Source organism: Symphodus melops (genome assembly GCF_947650265.1).
Source record: "Symphodus melops genome assembly, chromosome: 14".
Lineage (NCBI taxonomy): Eukaryota > Metazoa > Chordata > Actinopteri > Labriformes > Labridae > Symphodus > Symphodus melops.
The window spans coordinates 131,073-146,485 of NC_136704.1; the positions used below are offsets into that span (position 1 = coordinate 131,073).

At 42.8% G+C, this 15,413-nt stretch overlaps 1 protein-coding gene across 1 annotated transcript in view; it reads right to left on the reverse strand.

The window, feature by feature from the left end:
• LOC306835072 (uncharacterized protein) overlaps positions 1–15,413 on the reverse strand; it is a 333,943-nt gene that overhangs the window by 121,949 nt on the left and 196,581 nt on the right. The gene's annotated exons all lie outside the window — the stretch shown is intronic.

The window sequence follows — 15,413 nt, forward strand, 5'->3', positions numbered from 1 at the left end:
GAAGGATAAAAGTTGTTATTGAAGGATAAAAGTTGCTATTTCATCCTTTTCCTAAATGTTGTTAATAGAAATCTGACTCCTCTAAATAATTACCTCAAATCTCTGCGCATTCTTGTGATGGGATGAGAGGAATGACTGGAGGCGTCTCTTTCAGGTTAACAGAGTTTATTAACCCGATGAATCAAGAATAGAAGTTACAGAGTCTCTGGGTTCAACACTACGCGTCCCTGACAACAGACAGATGCCTGGTCACTTCATGAAGTCTGAACCCCGACTATCTTTCCCTGAACCCTTTTATACATTAGAGAGAGATTATCTAACCAAATCATGCATTCAAGAATGTGCGGTTTTCTTCCTCCGATTGGGGCAACTTCCAAATTATGCGTCTTCGGATGAGTGGTTCCCCTTCTCTCATTGGTGCATCAAACTCCCGAATCCTTTCACCTCCTGTAGGGGAAGACACATCCTGCCTGGCCTGTTTCTTATCATAAGAAAGACATCTAGTCTAGTAACCAATTCTTTTTAAGGAGAAGACAATTTAGGTGATTAAGAATCAAGACTCACTCAACCTATATAAAAGTGGGTGAGTGATTAACTGTTCAGGGCCTTAAACTAAACCTATTGGTGAGTGATTCAGTTTAAAGGGCCGCATCAAACACATGTTGGAATGTGCATTCACTTCTGCAAGCCCTCTTCACACAAACACCTTACTGAAAAGTCAGACAATTTTATTAACACACACAAACCTGGAATAAAACATGATAAAATAACTGGTATAATATAAATGTAAGCGAACATCATTCAAACTGTAAATATCAAACCTTTCCTTTGGACCGGGTGATGAAACTTTATTGCAGTAAACACATTGAATATAAGCAGAAAGAGGCCTAATATTCTATCAACTCCCCCTTTTGACCTCATTAAACATGAGGTCAAAATAAAAGAGTCTTCTTCATAAGCATCAATGTTAAGTTCCTGAATAACAAGGCCTGAGCATTAACATGCAATCAAGGGCAATAAGCCCTGATCAACTGAATGGTGGGCTTCATTTTATGACCACTCACATCCTGGGGTTGTGTAGTCCAGTCATCTGGTCTGGTAGTGGTGAAATCTACCTGCATTAAAAGAATTAATCATTTACGTCTGTTAAACACATGTTGCCATTGAAGTCTAGGAATTTCAATGGTGTTGGAGAGGTGAAGACATTGAGAACTTGTGAGATCACTGCGCCTGCCTCTGAATCCTAAGAGAAAGATAGCACAAGAGAAAAGGAGAACAAAAAGAGAAAAAATACAAAACAAAACAAAACAATCCTGATCCATTCTTAAACATGTCAATAATAATCATTAAACAAAAAAAATGTATTAATTTATTATTATTATTATTTTATACATATAGAAAGAGAAGCTACTAGTACAATTAGAGCCCCATAATAAAATCCATATTCAAGTCTGGTGAGATCCAGAGGCGTCCCCCTTAGACCCACTGTCACTGAACATGAATATATTACAGGAATGATGAATGAAAATACTCACCAAAAAAATGTGAAGTTTCATGTGGCTTAAAGTTAAAAACACAAAAAACATCATGAGAGAAGTAATCAGAGCAGCAGATCTTAGTGTGCTACCATCAGTCTTTCACACCATCTCTACAGGCCATTTAAATCTCAAATGACCCTCAGTCAGAGGCATAAAAAGAACTAAAGTATTCTTACAAGTAAAGGTACTATTATTTACTAATATTTTACTAAAATACTCAAAGTCAGTCTAAACATGCACTCAAAAGAAAATAAAAACTAGCTCATTGAAAATCTACTGTAAGTAAAAGTTACTTATTACTGTCTCTTTTTTTTTTATTCATTGAAGGAAAATATTTACAAAGATGTATCCTGCAAACATATTGTTTTGTACCCCATTAACAAAAACAAAATATAAATAGACATTAAATCTCCAAACCTCCTTCTAACTGCATCCTCACATTTGCTTCTTCACAACAGGTTCATCTGAACCACTTTTACTTTCTGTCACCTTCTTTCACTCACTATTACCTTTAAATTCTTCCTTTAGGATCATTAAACCTTTTGCTGCTTTCAATGCTATATCTAGTACTTTTACTTTTTGTGATGAAGGGAATCTTCTACTTTTCCAGTTTAGTCAGAGGTAAGCGGAACAGTTTCTCTGGATGTCTAAAACAACAGACGTTGTCTAAAACGTTCTCACCTCTAAATGAGCAATAAATACATTTGACAAATTAGCCCTTAGTTTGACATATTTCTGGACTTGTTCTTCACAGATGTGAGAAGTAAAGGTTCATTTAGTCAACTATGTTGATGCTTTCTGCAGTGTAAATAATGTGTGGATGGAACAAAACTATTTACAACTTTGTTTGTCTGAGATTTGTCACAGTGAATGCTTTAGATAAGGATGAAGAAAGTCACACTATGTGTTGTCTTTACAAGAGCTTTGACTACAGCCACTGCATATATTATTATGCATCAATACCCGTTTATATCCCCCTTTTTTCTGAAAAAGGGCCGCATTAACAACCCCCCCTTTTTCAGAAACATCTAAGAAGAATGGAGTAAAATAATCTGAGAACTAAAACCATTCCATCTGTTAGAGGTCAAATGAACAGCAGCTACAACAACACCCTCTAGGCCCATAAGAATACAGGGACAGGTAATACACCGGTGAGAGTTAACAACATGCTTCAAAAGCATCATGATACACAAAGTTGGGAGTACGAATGTAATTTAAAGTGACGTGGTACAGGTCTTTTGGAGGGACTAAAGGCTGGATGGACTGGAACCAAGGTTTCCAAAAGTTGTAAAAAGCAAGAATGTCCCCTTTTTCAAGTGTCTCTGGGAATGGTCGTTGGTGTACCCGTGAACTCCACTACTGGAACACATTGCGATGAAGATTGAAGGTTGTGAAACATCACCAGCGAGAGTGGAGTAACATAGTCTTGTGTCAACCATAGAGCTGCATGAATTCAACAGTCATTGTGAGGAGGGACTCTGCCAAACCCTCTCCCTTAAAGCACTCAGGATGACCCTTGACATTTAACCAGGCTGCTGTCACACCTGGGTGGCTCCTTGTCCATTAGGAGTCCGGTACTGATAAGAACCATGCTGCTTGCTGCTTCAGAGGGCCCTGTGAGGGAGGGCCGGAGCAGCCCACTGTCCTGGGTGGTGTCTGGCCCAGTGGTCGAGTATCCCAAAATAAAAACATCCTTGATTCTGTGGACCTGGAGCAAACCCACCCCAGCCAAGTCCACCATATCCCCTGTAACCACGCCTGTACAGATTGAAATTGTACCCTATACTCCTCCCATAAGAGTGATATGGCTGCTGTACATATGGTTGCTCTAGATTAAACACCAGCGCTTATTTGGATGGCTTGTATTTGGTTGCATCATAAAGTATCCTCTGCCTCTTGAAGCAGCATCTTTAGGAGGTGAAGCTCTAAGTCTTATTAACTCTATCATCTGCTGTTTGCTGTTGTTTATGTGAGCGTAAGTGATGTAAGACGTGTATCTCCCATCTGGGGAGCGATACACTATTAAAACCAGGCATTTCAACTAGTTTTGCTTTTACTCATTCTGCTAGGCCTGCTACTAGGACTGCTTGTTTGAACTGAAGCTATGCCCCCCCTAGTACAACCTTATATTTAGAACATGCCAACAAGTGTAGCACCATCTAAGTTGACTTTATTGTTGTGTACAGTTTGTCATTGATGTCAGTCAAATTTCCAGTCTAATTGTTTAAACATCACTCGTAAACAGTCTAGAAATAGTTGAAATGTCAGCAAGGTGAACATAATTACGAAGTTTAAATTATTGTCTAAGCTATGGGGCCAAAATAAAGTAATTTTTGGTTTTCTATTTTAAGAATGTAAAAAACAAAGTAGGTTGTTTGTATATTCAATGCATGCAAATAAGTACTAGTGATCTACGACAGCTACCTAATTTCCTGCGCTCCTTGAATTAATCAATGCTTATATTTAGCTATATAATATATCTCTATAACAACAAGAAAAACACTATAAAACATGAACACATTTAACTACCTAAAAACGAAGTAATACTGGGTGATACTGAATGGGCTAAGAAAGGGTGGGGCCGTCTTCTCTCCTGTAAAACACCCTATCTAATCTCTCCTTTAAAGGTGCATATCAACCCAGTGCACCGAGCCAACAAGCACACAGACCAGAGTCCCACTCTTCCAATCAACAGCCAAAACCCAAAATGAATCTTCTAGCAGTTAAAAAGGAACTCCTCCTTTTAACTATGCAAATGTAGAGTTCATCTATTTTAAACCTTTTAGAAGAGTTTTAAAAGATTTTCTCCTCTCCTTCAGTAAATGTTCCACTATTATTGCCTATTTAATAACACTAAAATTCTATTTATCAATCACACTCAAACAAAATAATTACACAGGCCTTCACACACCTGATTTACCACACAGCACACAAACACACACATCAACAGACATCAACAGCACACACACACACACACACATCTACTCAACACAGCACTCACACACACCTACTCAGCACAGCACTCACACACACACATCCAAAAACTCCTCCAGCACACACACACATCTACTCACGGGTTTACCAGGTAGAGCTAAAGGTGTTTCTCAAAATACCGGTAACAGGGTAGAAGAAAAAAAAAAACCTACCTTTCTCCTTTCCACTCTCTGAACCAGTGAGAGAAAAGAGAAAAGGAGCTACGATGAATGGAATAAAAAATATATATTTCTAAATATTTGTACTTAAGGAGCAGAACTTGAGTTCAAATTAACACACAACAGAAAACACTATACACGTGAACAGCAGAAAATGCATAGACGCAATGCTCCATTCGGAGTCCTCACTGGCAAGCTTCTACAGCAGTCCTAATGACAACTGCGGCCAGTGACTGGGGGTTCTATCCCAGACTCACAAATAGTTTTAATACACTTCTGCTGAATCACCGCCTCCCCAATGATCCCACACACAGTTCTCTGTCGACTGAAATGACCAGCGCTCAACCTGTTGCCTTCTTTACATTGTCATTCAGTGTCAGAAGAAAAGACCCAGCCCAACATTTATCCCAGCCAGTCTCTCGCCCCTGGCTTTCTAACCAGTCTCTCGCCCCTGGTTTCTTTGTCAGTCTCTCGCACCTGATTTTCTAACCAGTCTCTCGCCCCTGGTTTTCTAGTCAGTCTCTCGCCCCTGACTTCTCTTCGTACGGCCTTCTGTTCGATCGCTTACTTGTATTCTTGATTCAATTTTCTAAATTTAGACATTAACACCGTCTATACCCAAACCAGACAACGATAATTTAGATTTTCCAATGTGCACAATTTTATGGAAAAGGTTTGTGTTTGTGTTTTTGTGAGGCCTCTCGATGTCTGGATAGGTCTGGACGTTGTACCATAGACTTCAATGCAGTCGTTCTACTACCTTAAGAAATTAATACATTTGAATTAAACATATTTTTTAAAAACAATTCATAAATTAATCAATACTTACGTCCTCCGTCAAACCTCATCCCCCATCGTCGGGGTCACCAAGTGAAGGATAAAAGTAGGTAATGAAGGATAAAAGTTGCTATTTCATCCTTTTCCTAAATGTTGTTAATAGAAATCTGACTCCTCTAAATAATTACCTCAAATCTCTGCGCATTCTTTTGATGGGATGAGAGGAATGACTGGAGGCGTCTCTTTCAGGTTAACAGAGTTTATTAACCCGATGAATCAAGAATAGAAGTTACAGAGTCTCTGGGTTCAACACTACGTGTCCCTGACAACAGACAGATGCTGGATCAGTTCACGAAGTCTGAGCCCCGACTATCTTTCCCTGAACCCTTTTATACATTAGACAGAGAATATCTAACCAAATAATGCATTCAAGAATGTGCAGTTTTCTTCCTCCGATTGGGGCAACTTCCAAATTATGCGTCTTCGGATGAGTGGTTCCCCTTCTCTCATTGGTGCATCAAACTCCCGAATCCTTTCACCTCCTGTAGGGGAAGACACATCCTGCCTGGCCTGTTTCTTATCATAAGAAAGACATCTAGTCTAGTAACCAATTCTTTTTAAGGAGAAGACAATTTAGGTGATTAAGAATCAAGGCTCACTCAACCTATATAAAAGTGGGTGAGTGATTAACTGTTCAGGGCCATAAACTAAACCTATGTTTAAGTTGGTGAGTGATTCAGTTTAAAGGGCCCAAAACACATGTTGGAATGTGCATTCACTTCTGCAAGCCCTCTTCACACAAACACCTTACTGAAAAGTCAGACAATTTTATTAACACACACAAACCTGGAATGAAACATGATAAAATAACTGGTATAATATAAATGTAAGCGAACATCATTCAAACTGTAAATATCAAACCTTTCCTTTGGACCGGGTGATGAAACTTTATTGCAGTAAACACATTGAATATAAGCAGAAAGAGGCCTAATATTCTATCAACCTCCAGCTGCCTTTCGGGGAAACACCTCTGCCAAAAAACTCAGCCCACCTCGACTCTTTCTGGCCGGACAAAGAGTTCAGGTTCAAAACCTTCACGCAGACGTGGTAGAGTGGTTTCTTCTCCAGCTCCTTAAAAGTGTCCAGCTGAGGGGTTGTGAAAGACAGCAGCTGCCCCCCTCCTTCCTGCCACTCCCCCACTGCAGGGGTGAGGAGCAGACGCGGGAAGCTGTACTCCCCCTTTTCTGTCCACTGGTCCCACAGAGTTCGGTCCGCTGCAAACAGTCTCAGGCTTTGTGGCAGGGCGGCACAGACTTCCTTCACCACCCTGTTGATGATCCTGATGATCCTGTTGCTCCTCGCTCTCAGATTGTCCACAGATGTACTCGTCATTTTCATGAGGTGGCCCAGTTTGGTGCAGCCAGCTTGTCTGAGGCTCGCACGTAGACTAGCGGACTGCAACGCCTGACTCGGCAGAAAGTCATTAAAAAACAAAGGTTCCTCAAACAACCACATGCCGGGTCTTTCAGAAGAGGTTCGTGCAGTCTTAAAAACCCGCCATGCCTGCAACACAGAGCTGTAAAAACTTGTAAGTCCAGTATGATCCACCTTCTCCTGCTCCAAAAGGAAAAGCTGTTTGTCGTACTCCAACCGCCCAGCTCTCCTCAGCAACAGTCGAGCTGTATCGAGCCAAGCTGGGCCACAATCGTACAGGACTCTTTGTGCAGTCTGGAGTCTGAAGGAGGCGATTTTGGACTGGATGTCGATCAGTCCCTGTCCCCCTTCCGCCACTGGTAGGTAAAGAGATGCAGCCCGCACCCAGTGCTTTCCAGACCAAAAGAAATCCACAATAGCCTTCTGAATGTCCTCTATCAGGCTCCTTGGTGGCGTCACAGCGATGAATCTGTGCCAGAGAGCCGAGGCGACCAAGTTATTGACAACGAGGACTCTTCCCCTATATGACAACTGAGGTAGCAACCATTTCCATCGAGCTGTGACGTCCTGACGTACTACGGTGAGCGTATTGCATCATCACTTCCTGTTGTGTCTCGCTCTATCGCTACTACCGATCGATAGCTCGGTAGCTAAAGCTAGATTGTTTATCCTGTGTATTTTCTTACATTTTGTCTCCATTCACTGCACACTCTGAGTAATCGAAATAATCACCAAGCACCCCTGCTAGCTATCTATAGATCTTTTGTTTGCGTTAAACGTACTCTCAGGCTAACTTAGCAGTTAGCTTCTCCTACTATGGCTTCTCTCCCTGCCTCTCCCTCTCCTGCTCTCTCTTGTTATGTGTGCCAGATGTCTAGTTACTCCTCGTCCTCCTTTACTGATAAAGGTATCTGTATTAAATGTAGTTTATTTATAGCTTTGGAGGCGAGGGTGTCTGAGTTAGAGAGCAGGCTCCGCACCTTTGAGTCAGAGTCATCTTATGCAGCAGCAGTTAGCCAGCCTTCTGTAGCCGGTGCGGGCCGACATAGTGTTAAATCTCCCCCGGTAGCTCCCGAGCAGCCGGGAGGCAGTGGCTGGGTTACTGTCCGAGGGAGGCATAGTCACAAAACGAGGCTCACGACTCCCCACCAACCACTTCATGTTTCAAACACATTTTCCCCACTCAGCGACGCACCCGCTGAGACAAAAACTCTGATAATTGGAGACTCCATAGTCAGAAACGTGAAGTTAGCGAAGTCAGCGGGCATAGTTAGGTGTATACCCGGGGCCAGAGCGGGCGACATCATGGCTCACTTAAAGCTGCTGACAAAGGCTAAACGTAGATTTGATAAAATTGTAATTCATGTCGGCACAAATGACTCCCGACTTCGCCAGTCAGAAATTACTAAAGTTAATGTGGAGTCGGTGTGTAGTTTTGCTAAGACGATGTCGGACTCCGTAGTTTTCTCTGGTCCTCTCCCTAATTTGACCAGTGATGACATCGCTGGTCTATCGAGGTGGTGTCCAGTAAACGATGTGGGCTTCATAGATAACTGGCAGTCCTTTTGGGGAAAGCCTGGTCTGCTAGCTAGAGATGGCATCCATCCTACTCTGGTTGGTGCAGCTCTATTATCTAGAAACGTAGCAGAGTTTATTAGTCCCAAACCCTGACAACTCATCAGAGTTCAGACCAGGATGCAGAGCTGCAGTCTTACACACTTCTCTGCGCTTCCTTTAGATCTGTTTACCTGCCACTATAGCTGTCCTTGTGACTGTAAATCTAACTGTAACTCAGTTAGATCTTCTTATAGCTGTAACCCTACTTATACTATAGATACTGTGTCTGTTCTCCGCCCCAGACCTGTCATAGGCAATTCCAGCCTCAATAAAAGAGGCGTAAATCATCAAAATTTAGTCAAAATCAAAACTACAAATACGATTTGGCAAAAAAATCTAACAATTAAATGCGGCTTACTAAACATTAGATCCCTAGCATCTAAATCTCTCCTGGTAAATGAGCTAATATCAGAGAATCATATTGATCTACTTTGTTTAACTGAAACCTGGCTTTCTCAGGATGAATATGTTAGTTTAAATGAATCCACCCCTCCCAGTCATTTGAATGCTCATATAGCTCGAGACACTGGTCGAGGTGGTGGAGTAGCAGCTATTTTTAATTCTGGTCTTATAATCAATCCTCGACCAAAGCTGAATTATACCTCTTTTGAAAGTCTTGCACTCAGTCTTTCACATCCAGTCTCTAGAACTTTTCAGCCAGTTCTAGTTGTTATAGTTTACCGCCCTCCTGGCCCATATTCAGAATTTCTATCTGAATTTGCAGAATTTCTATCACACATAGTTCTTAGCAGTGATAGAATAATTGTTGTAGGTGATTTCAATATCCATGTGGATGTTGTTAATGACAGTCTTAGCATGGCTTTCATGTCTCTATTGGACTCTATTGGCTTCACCCAGGGTGTAAACAAACCTACCCATCGATTTAACCACACCCTGGATCTTGTTTTAGCTTACGGTATTGAAATTAACAGTTTGTCGGTTTTTCTGGAAAATTCTCTGATATCAGACCATTTCCTAATAACTTTTGATTTCTTTTTACCAACCTTAACTCCTCTTAATAAAAAAGTGCTCTCTAGAAATTTAAATGATAATGTTGTAGCTAAATTTAAGGATGCTATTTCAGCTGCCTTTGTTTCTGTTCCATCCCCTAACCTAGTTGAAAACTCCTATAATCACTTTAGTCCCTCTCAGCTAGATCAGTTTGTAGATAGTGCGGTGGATTCACTTAGAGTTACTCTGGATTCAATCGCTCCCCTAAAACAGAAGCCAATCAAACGACAGAGATCAGCTCCATGGTACAATTTAGAAACCCGTACTCTAAAACTAACGTCACGTAAATGTGAAAGAATTTGGCGCTCCACCAAAACGATAGAATCTCGTTTAATTTGGCAAGATAGTCATAATCGATATATGAAAGCTCTACGGCAGGCCCGCACGGCCTATTACTCGTCTCTTATTGAAGGAAATAAAAACAACCCTAGATACCTCTTCAGCACTGTAGCCAGGCTGACAGAGAGTCAGAGTTCATTTGAGCCATCTATTCCTTTAGCCCTTAACAGTAATGATTTCATGAGCTTTTTTAATGATAAAATTCTAAACATTAGAGACAAAATTAGCAACTTACTACCTTTACTTAGTGCAGATTCCTCCTATATTTTCGATTCGGCAGAAACGGCTCCAAATTCTGATACTAACCTCGATTGTTTTTTTCCAATTAACCTCGCAGAACTAAATTCGATTATTTCTGCGTCTAAACCGTCAACTTGTGTTTTAGATCCAATCCCAACCAAGCTGTTTAAGGAAGTCTTTCCTCTAGTTAGCAGCTCCATACTAGATATGATCAATATATCTTTAGCAGCAGGTTATGTACCCCAGTCATTTAAAGTAGCTGTAATTAAACCGCTCCTTAAAAAGCCTACTCTTGATTCAGGAACTCTAGCTAACTATAGACCTATATCTAACCTTCCTTTTATCTCCAAGATCTTAGAGAAAGTGGTAGCTAATCAGTTGTGTGATTTTCTCCACAACAACAGCTTGTTTGAGGAGTTCCAGTCGGGATTTAGAGCTTACCATAGCACTGAGACTGCACTTGTTAGAGTAACAAATGATCTTCTGTTAGCCTCAGACAGGGGACTTCTATCTGTGCTTGTCCTGTTAGATCTTAGTGCTGCTTTTGATACAATTGACCATCAGATTCTGTTACAGAGACTAGAACAATTGCTTGGAGTTACAGGGACTGCTCTAAGTTGGTTTAGATCCTATTTGTCAGATAGATCTCAGTTTGTGCATGTTCATGATGAGTCCTCTTTGTACACCAAAGTTAGCCATGGAGTGCCTCAAGGATCAGTGCTTGGTCCGATTTTATTTACATTATATATGCTTCCTCTAGGTAGTATTATGAGAAAACACTCCATGAACTTTCATTGCTATGCAGACGATACTCAGCTCTACATAGCAATGAAGCCAGAAGACGCCAACCAGCTTCGTAAACTAGAAGCCTGCGTCAAGGACATCAGGACCTGGATGACCAGAAACTTCTTACTGCTCAACTCAGACAAGACTGAAGTTATAGTGATTGGTCCTAAGAACCTTAGAGAGACTTTCTCTGCCGATATGACGGCCCTTAGTAGTATTAGTGTAGCCTCTAGTACCACTGTTAGGAACCTAGGAGTTCTGTTTGATCAGGATATGTCCTTTGATTCCTACATTAAACAAATTTCAAGGACAGCTTATTTTCACCTTCGTAATATCTCTAAGATCAGACAGATCCTGTCACAACATGATGCTGAAAAATTAGTTCATGCATTTGTTACCTCCAGGTTGGATTACTGTAATTCTATTTTAGCAGGGTGCTATGGTAAATCTCTAAAGACCCTCCAACTCGTCCAAAACGCTGCAGCTCGTGTTCTTACTAGAACGAGGAAAAGGGACCACATTACTCCTGTATTGGCTTCTCTCCATTGGCTCCCTATAAAATCTAGAATAGAATTTAAAATCCTTCTGCTCACCTACAAAGCTCTAAACGGTCAGGCACCATCGTATCTTAAAGAGTTAATTGTACCGTACTATCCATCAAGAACATTACGTTCCCAGAATGCAGGCCTGCTCGTGGTGCCTATAGTCTCTAAAAGTACTATGGGAGGTAGAGCCTTTAGTTATCAGGCACCGCTCCTTTGGAATCGTCTACCAGTCGGGGTCCGGGAGGCAGACACACTAGGTACTTCTAAGAATAGACTTAAAACTTTTCTTTTTGATAAATCTTATAGTTAGGGCTGGCTTAGGACCAGCTCATAGTTATGCTGCTATAGGCTTAGACTACCGGGGGAACTGGCACCAGGATCTCTTATCTCTCTCTCCCTCTTTCTCTCCCAGCTTTCTCACCTTATAGTAATAAGATATGTCTATAGTGACAAGCAGTAGCTTGTCACTATCTTTGTATTCTAACCTCTCCTTTTGAGCTCTCTTAGGTTCCTTGAGCTCTCTTAGGTTCCTTGGGACTGTTGGTGAGGATGGCCTGCCCAAACAACCCCCCCCCCCCCCTCCCCCTGAGGATGGCCTGCCCAGACCCCCCCCCCCCCCCCCCCCCCCCCCCCCAACCTATCCCATCCTATTCTTCTTTCTGCATCTTGTCCCATCTCCCCCATCCCATTTTCAAGCCCAGCACAGTTTAGCAGATGGCTGTTCCGTCATGGGCCCGGGTCTGCTGAAGATTTCTGCCTGTTAAAAGGAAGTTTTTTCTTGCCACGCCATGACGGATTAAGCTGGGCTCTTGTAACATAGCCATAAGTAAGGTCCTTTACCTGCTTTTTGTAAACATAACAATGAGCATGGTCTTGTTACCTGCTCTTTTGTTAATGTTAACAGACAAACAGTAAGGTCCTTTACCTGCTTTTGTAAAGTGTCTTGAGATAACGCCTGTTATGAATTGACGCTATATAAATAAAGATTGATTGATTGATTGATTGATCAAGACAACCTCGCGCACCACCTTTTCCTTAACACCCTCCCAGTTCTTTTACCTGGAAACCCTCAGTGCCTAAAAACACTCCCAGAACTTTCAGCCCCTCTTTCCCCATTGAAGTCCTCCAGGCAGACTGGGCACTGTCCGATCCCTCCAAAGTCCCACCAGAAGTGCTTCACTTTTGGACCAGTTCACCCGTGCAGATGAGGCCTTTTCATACAGGGACAGGGTGTCCTGCAGACATTTGACATCCCCTGGCTTGTAATAAAAATGTTAACGTCGTCCGCATAGGCGGAGACAATCAGGGGCTGGTCAGGATCCACAGACCCGGGTAAAGAGAGACCACTGAGACGGCCCCTCAGCCTACACAGCAGAGGCTCAATGGCTAAGCTGTAGAGCTGACCTGAAACTGGACAGCCTTGCCTGATTCCACGCTGCACAGGGACGGGCCGACTCAGCCCGGCCCCCGTCTTCACCAAACACTGAGCTCCACTGTACAGAATGCTAATCCATGACAGAAAGCTATCCCCAAAACCAAAAGCCTGAGAGTAGAGAACAGATATGAGTGGTCAACTTTATCGAAAGCCTTCTCCTGATCCAGACATACAACACCAAAATCAACATTATTAAAAGATCTACAAACATCAATAACGTCTCGGATGAGGAAAATGTTGTCCATGATTGTCACTGTCAGGCACACAGTATGTTTGATCTGTGTGCACGATCATACCCAAGGAAGACTTCAGTCTGTTTGACAGGGCTCTGGAGAGTATTTTATAGTCTGTACAGAGGAGGGCCACTGGCCTCCAGTTCTTAAGTAAGGCCAGGTCCCCCTTCTTGGGCAGCAGGGACAGTACCGCTCGTTGACAGGAGACAGGAAGAGATCCTGTTTAAAACACTCCATAAAAACAGCGTGCAAGTCAGGTCAAGAATATTCCAGAAACGTTTAAAAAAGTCAGCAGAGAGACCATCAATCCCAGGTGCCCGTCCTGAAGCCAACTGGTTCACAGCAGACAGTCAGCTCCTCCAAAGTCAGCTCATAGTCCAGTACAGCTTTCTCCTCCGGGCTGAGCTGAGGAAGCCCCTCCAGCAGCTCCTCCCGACTCTCCATGTCGCACTGCTCCGCCCCGAAGAGTTCAGCATAGAAATCCACGGCATGGCTCCTGATCTCGTCCAGGCTCGTGGTCACCCTTCCTCCTGGAAGCTTCAGGCAGGTCATCTGCTTCCTTTGTGCCACCGACCTCTCCAGATTAAAGAAGAAAGACGTCAGGGCATCCATGTCTTTGAGCTGAAGGAAGCGAGACCTGACAAGCGCTCCCTTCACTCTTTCCTGCAGGAGGGAGCTCAACTCGGACTTCTTGTCCTGCAGCAGACGACCCACAGCAGGATCAGAGTCTCTATTTAACCCTTTCTCAAGGTTCTTTATACTGATCTCAAGCTCCTGAACCGCTGCCTTGATTTTAGCAGTTGAATGGGAGGTGTACTGTTGGCAAAAAACACAAATTTGTGTCTTCCCAACCTCCCACCACTGTTTCAATGAGCTACAACTGCTTTTCTTCCCCTTTCCATTGCTGCCAGAAGTGCTGAAAAGCCCTGACAGAAGCTGCTGTCCTGCAGTAATTTATTATTAAAAAACCAGTGAGACTTAACTCTCTTCCCTGGCGAGCTAACCAAGTCTATGGTGACTAAATGGTGGTCGGTGAAGCCAACTGGGGAGATCTTGCTGTGAGTTAATCTGGAGGTGAGATTCAGAGAAATGTAAAACCTGTCTAACCTGGCTGCACTCGTCCTGTTGTTCGCCCTCACCCAGGTGTATTGTCTGGACTGTGGATGTTTGGTCCTCCAGGCGTCTATCATGTCTAAATGTGAGATGACATTATGAAGGCTTTGAGATGACTGTGGGTGGGGCTCCTCCCCTGTCCGGTCTATAGTAAAATCCAGAGTGCAGTTAAAATCACCACCAAATAATTAATTGGTCCTGGTGATAATTGATCAGCTCGTTTTTCAACATGGCATAAAAACTCACTCTGCTGGTCCTTCATTTGGGGCATAAACATTAACAAAAGAAAACACAGAACCTTCTATCTGAGCTTGAACCACCAGCAGTCGACCCTTCACCACCTTCAGTAAAGGACAGAACTGTTGCGTTTGCAGTCGGTCTAAACAGAACAGCTACTCCTGCACTGAGACTGGTGCCCATGGCTCAGGGTATTGGGCCCTCCCACCATAACCCCCAGTCTACCTCATCTGCTGGATTAGTGTGAGTCTCTTGCAGAAAAAGCACATCTAACCTTTTCTGAGAAGCTACTTCAGAAATTAAAGCTCTTTTCTGTCTGTCCCTCCCACCATTAATGTTCAAAGACCCTATTTTAAGGTTCTGCATAGAAAGATGTGAGAAGATTAACAAGCACAGAGAAACAATCAAAGGACAGTGAAGAGAAGAAACACCAAGTGGTTCATGATCATTTGTTTTCCTGGTGTTTCTAATAGGTCTGACAGCTTTCTTTCCTTTTGCTTTCCTCAGAATGGCGATGTGCCTCTTCAGGCGAAACGTTCTTTTCATCTAAAACATCAAACCAACCAGTCTTTTCAGCATAGTCACAGATTTGATGAATTTTTCTGTGTTATCAAAGTAATCACTCACTTGTGTAGGTTTATAAAAGTAACATCAAGGAAGTTATTGATGTCATCTAAAGAATAGAGATCATCTATATTCCTGTTACTTTCACACAATGAAATGGTATCTGACTCTGAAACACAGTCCATCTCCCTCTCTCTCACATGATGCCTGACTATGATGCCTGGATAGATTCATCACTAATACCGGCCCGCACATCAACGCGCTCCGCCGCTGCACCAGAAGCCACAGGCTCAAAGGTCGCGGCGCCATTGGATGTAGCGTCGGGGGCGGCGCCATCCGTCACCCGCGGCACCCGGCGCGGCACCCGGCGCGGCACCCGGCGCGGCACCCGG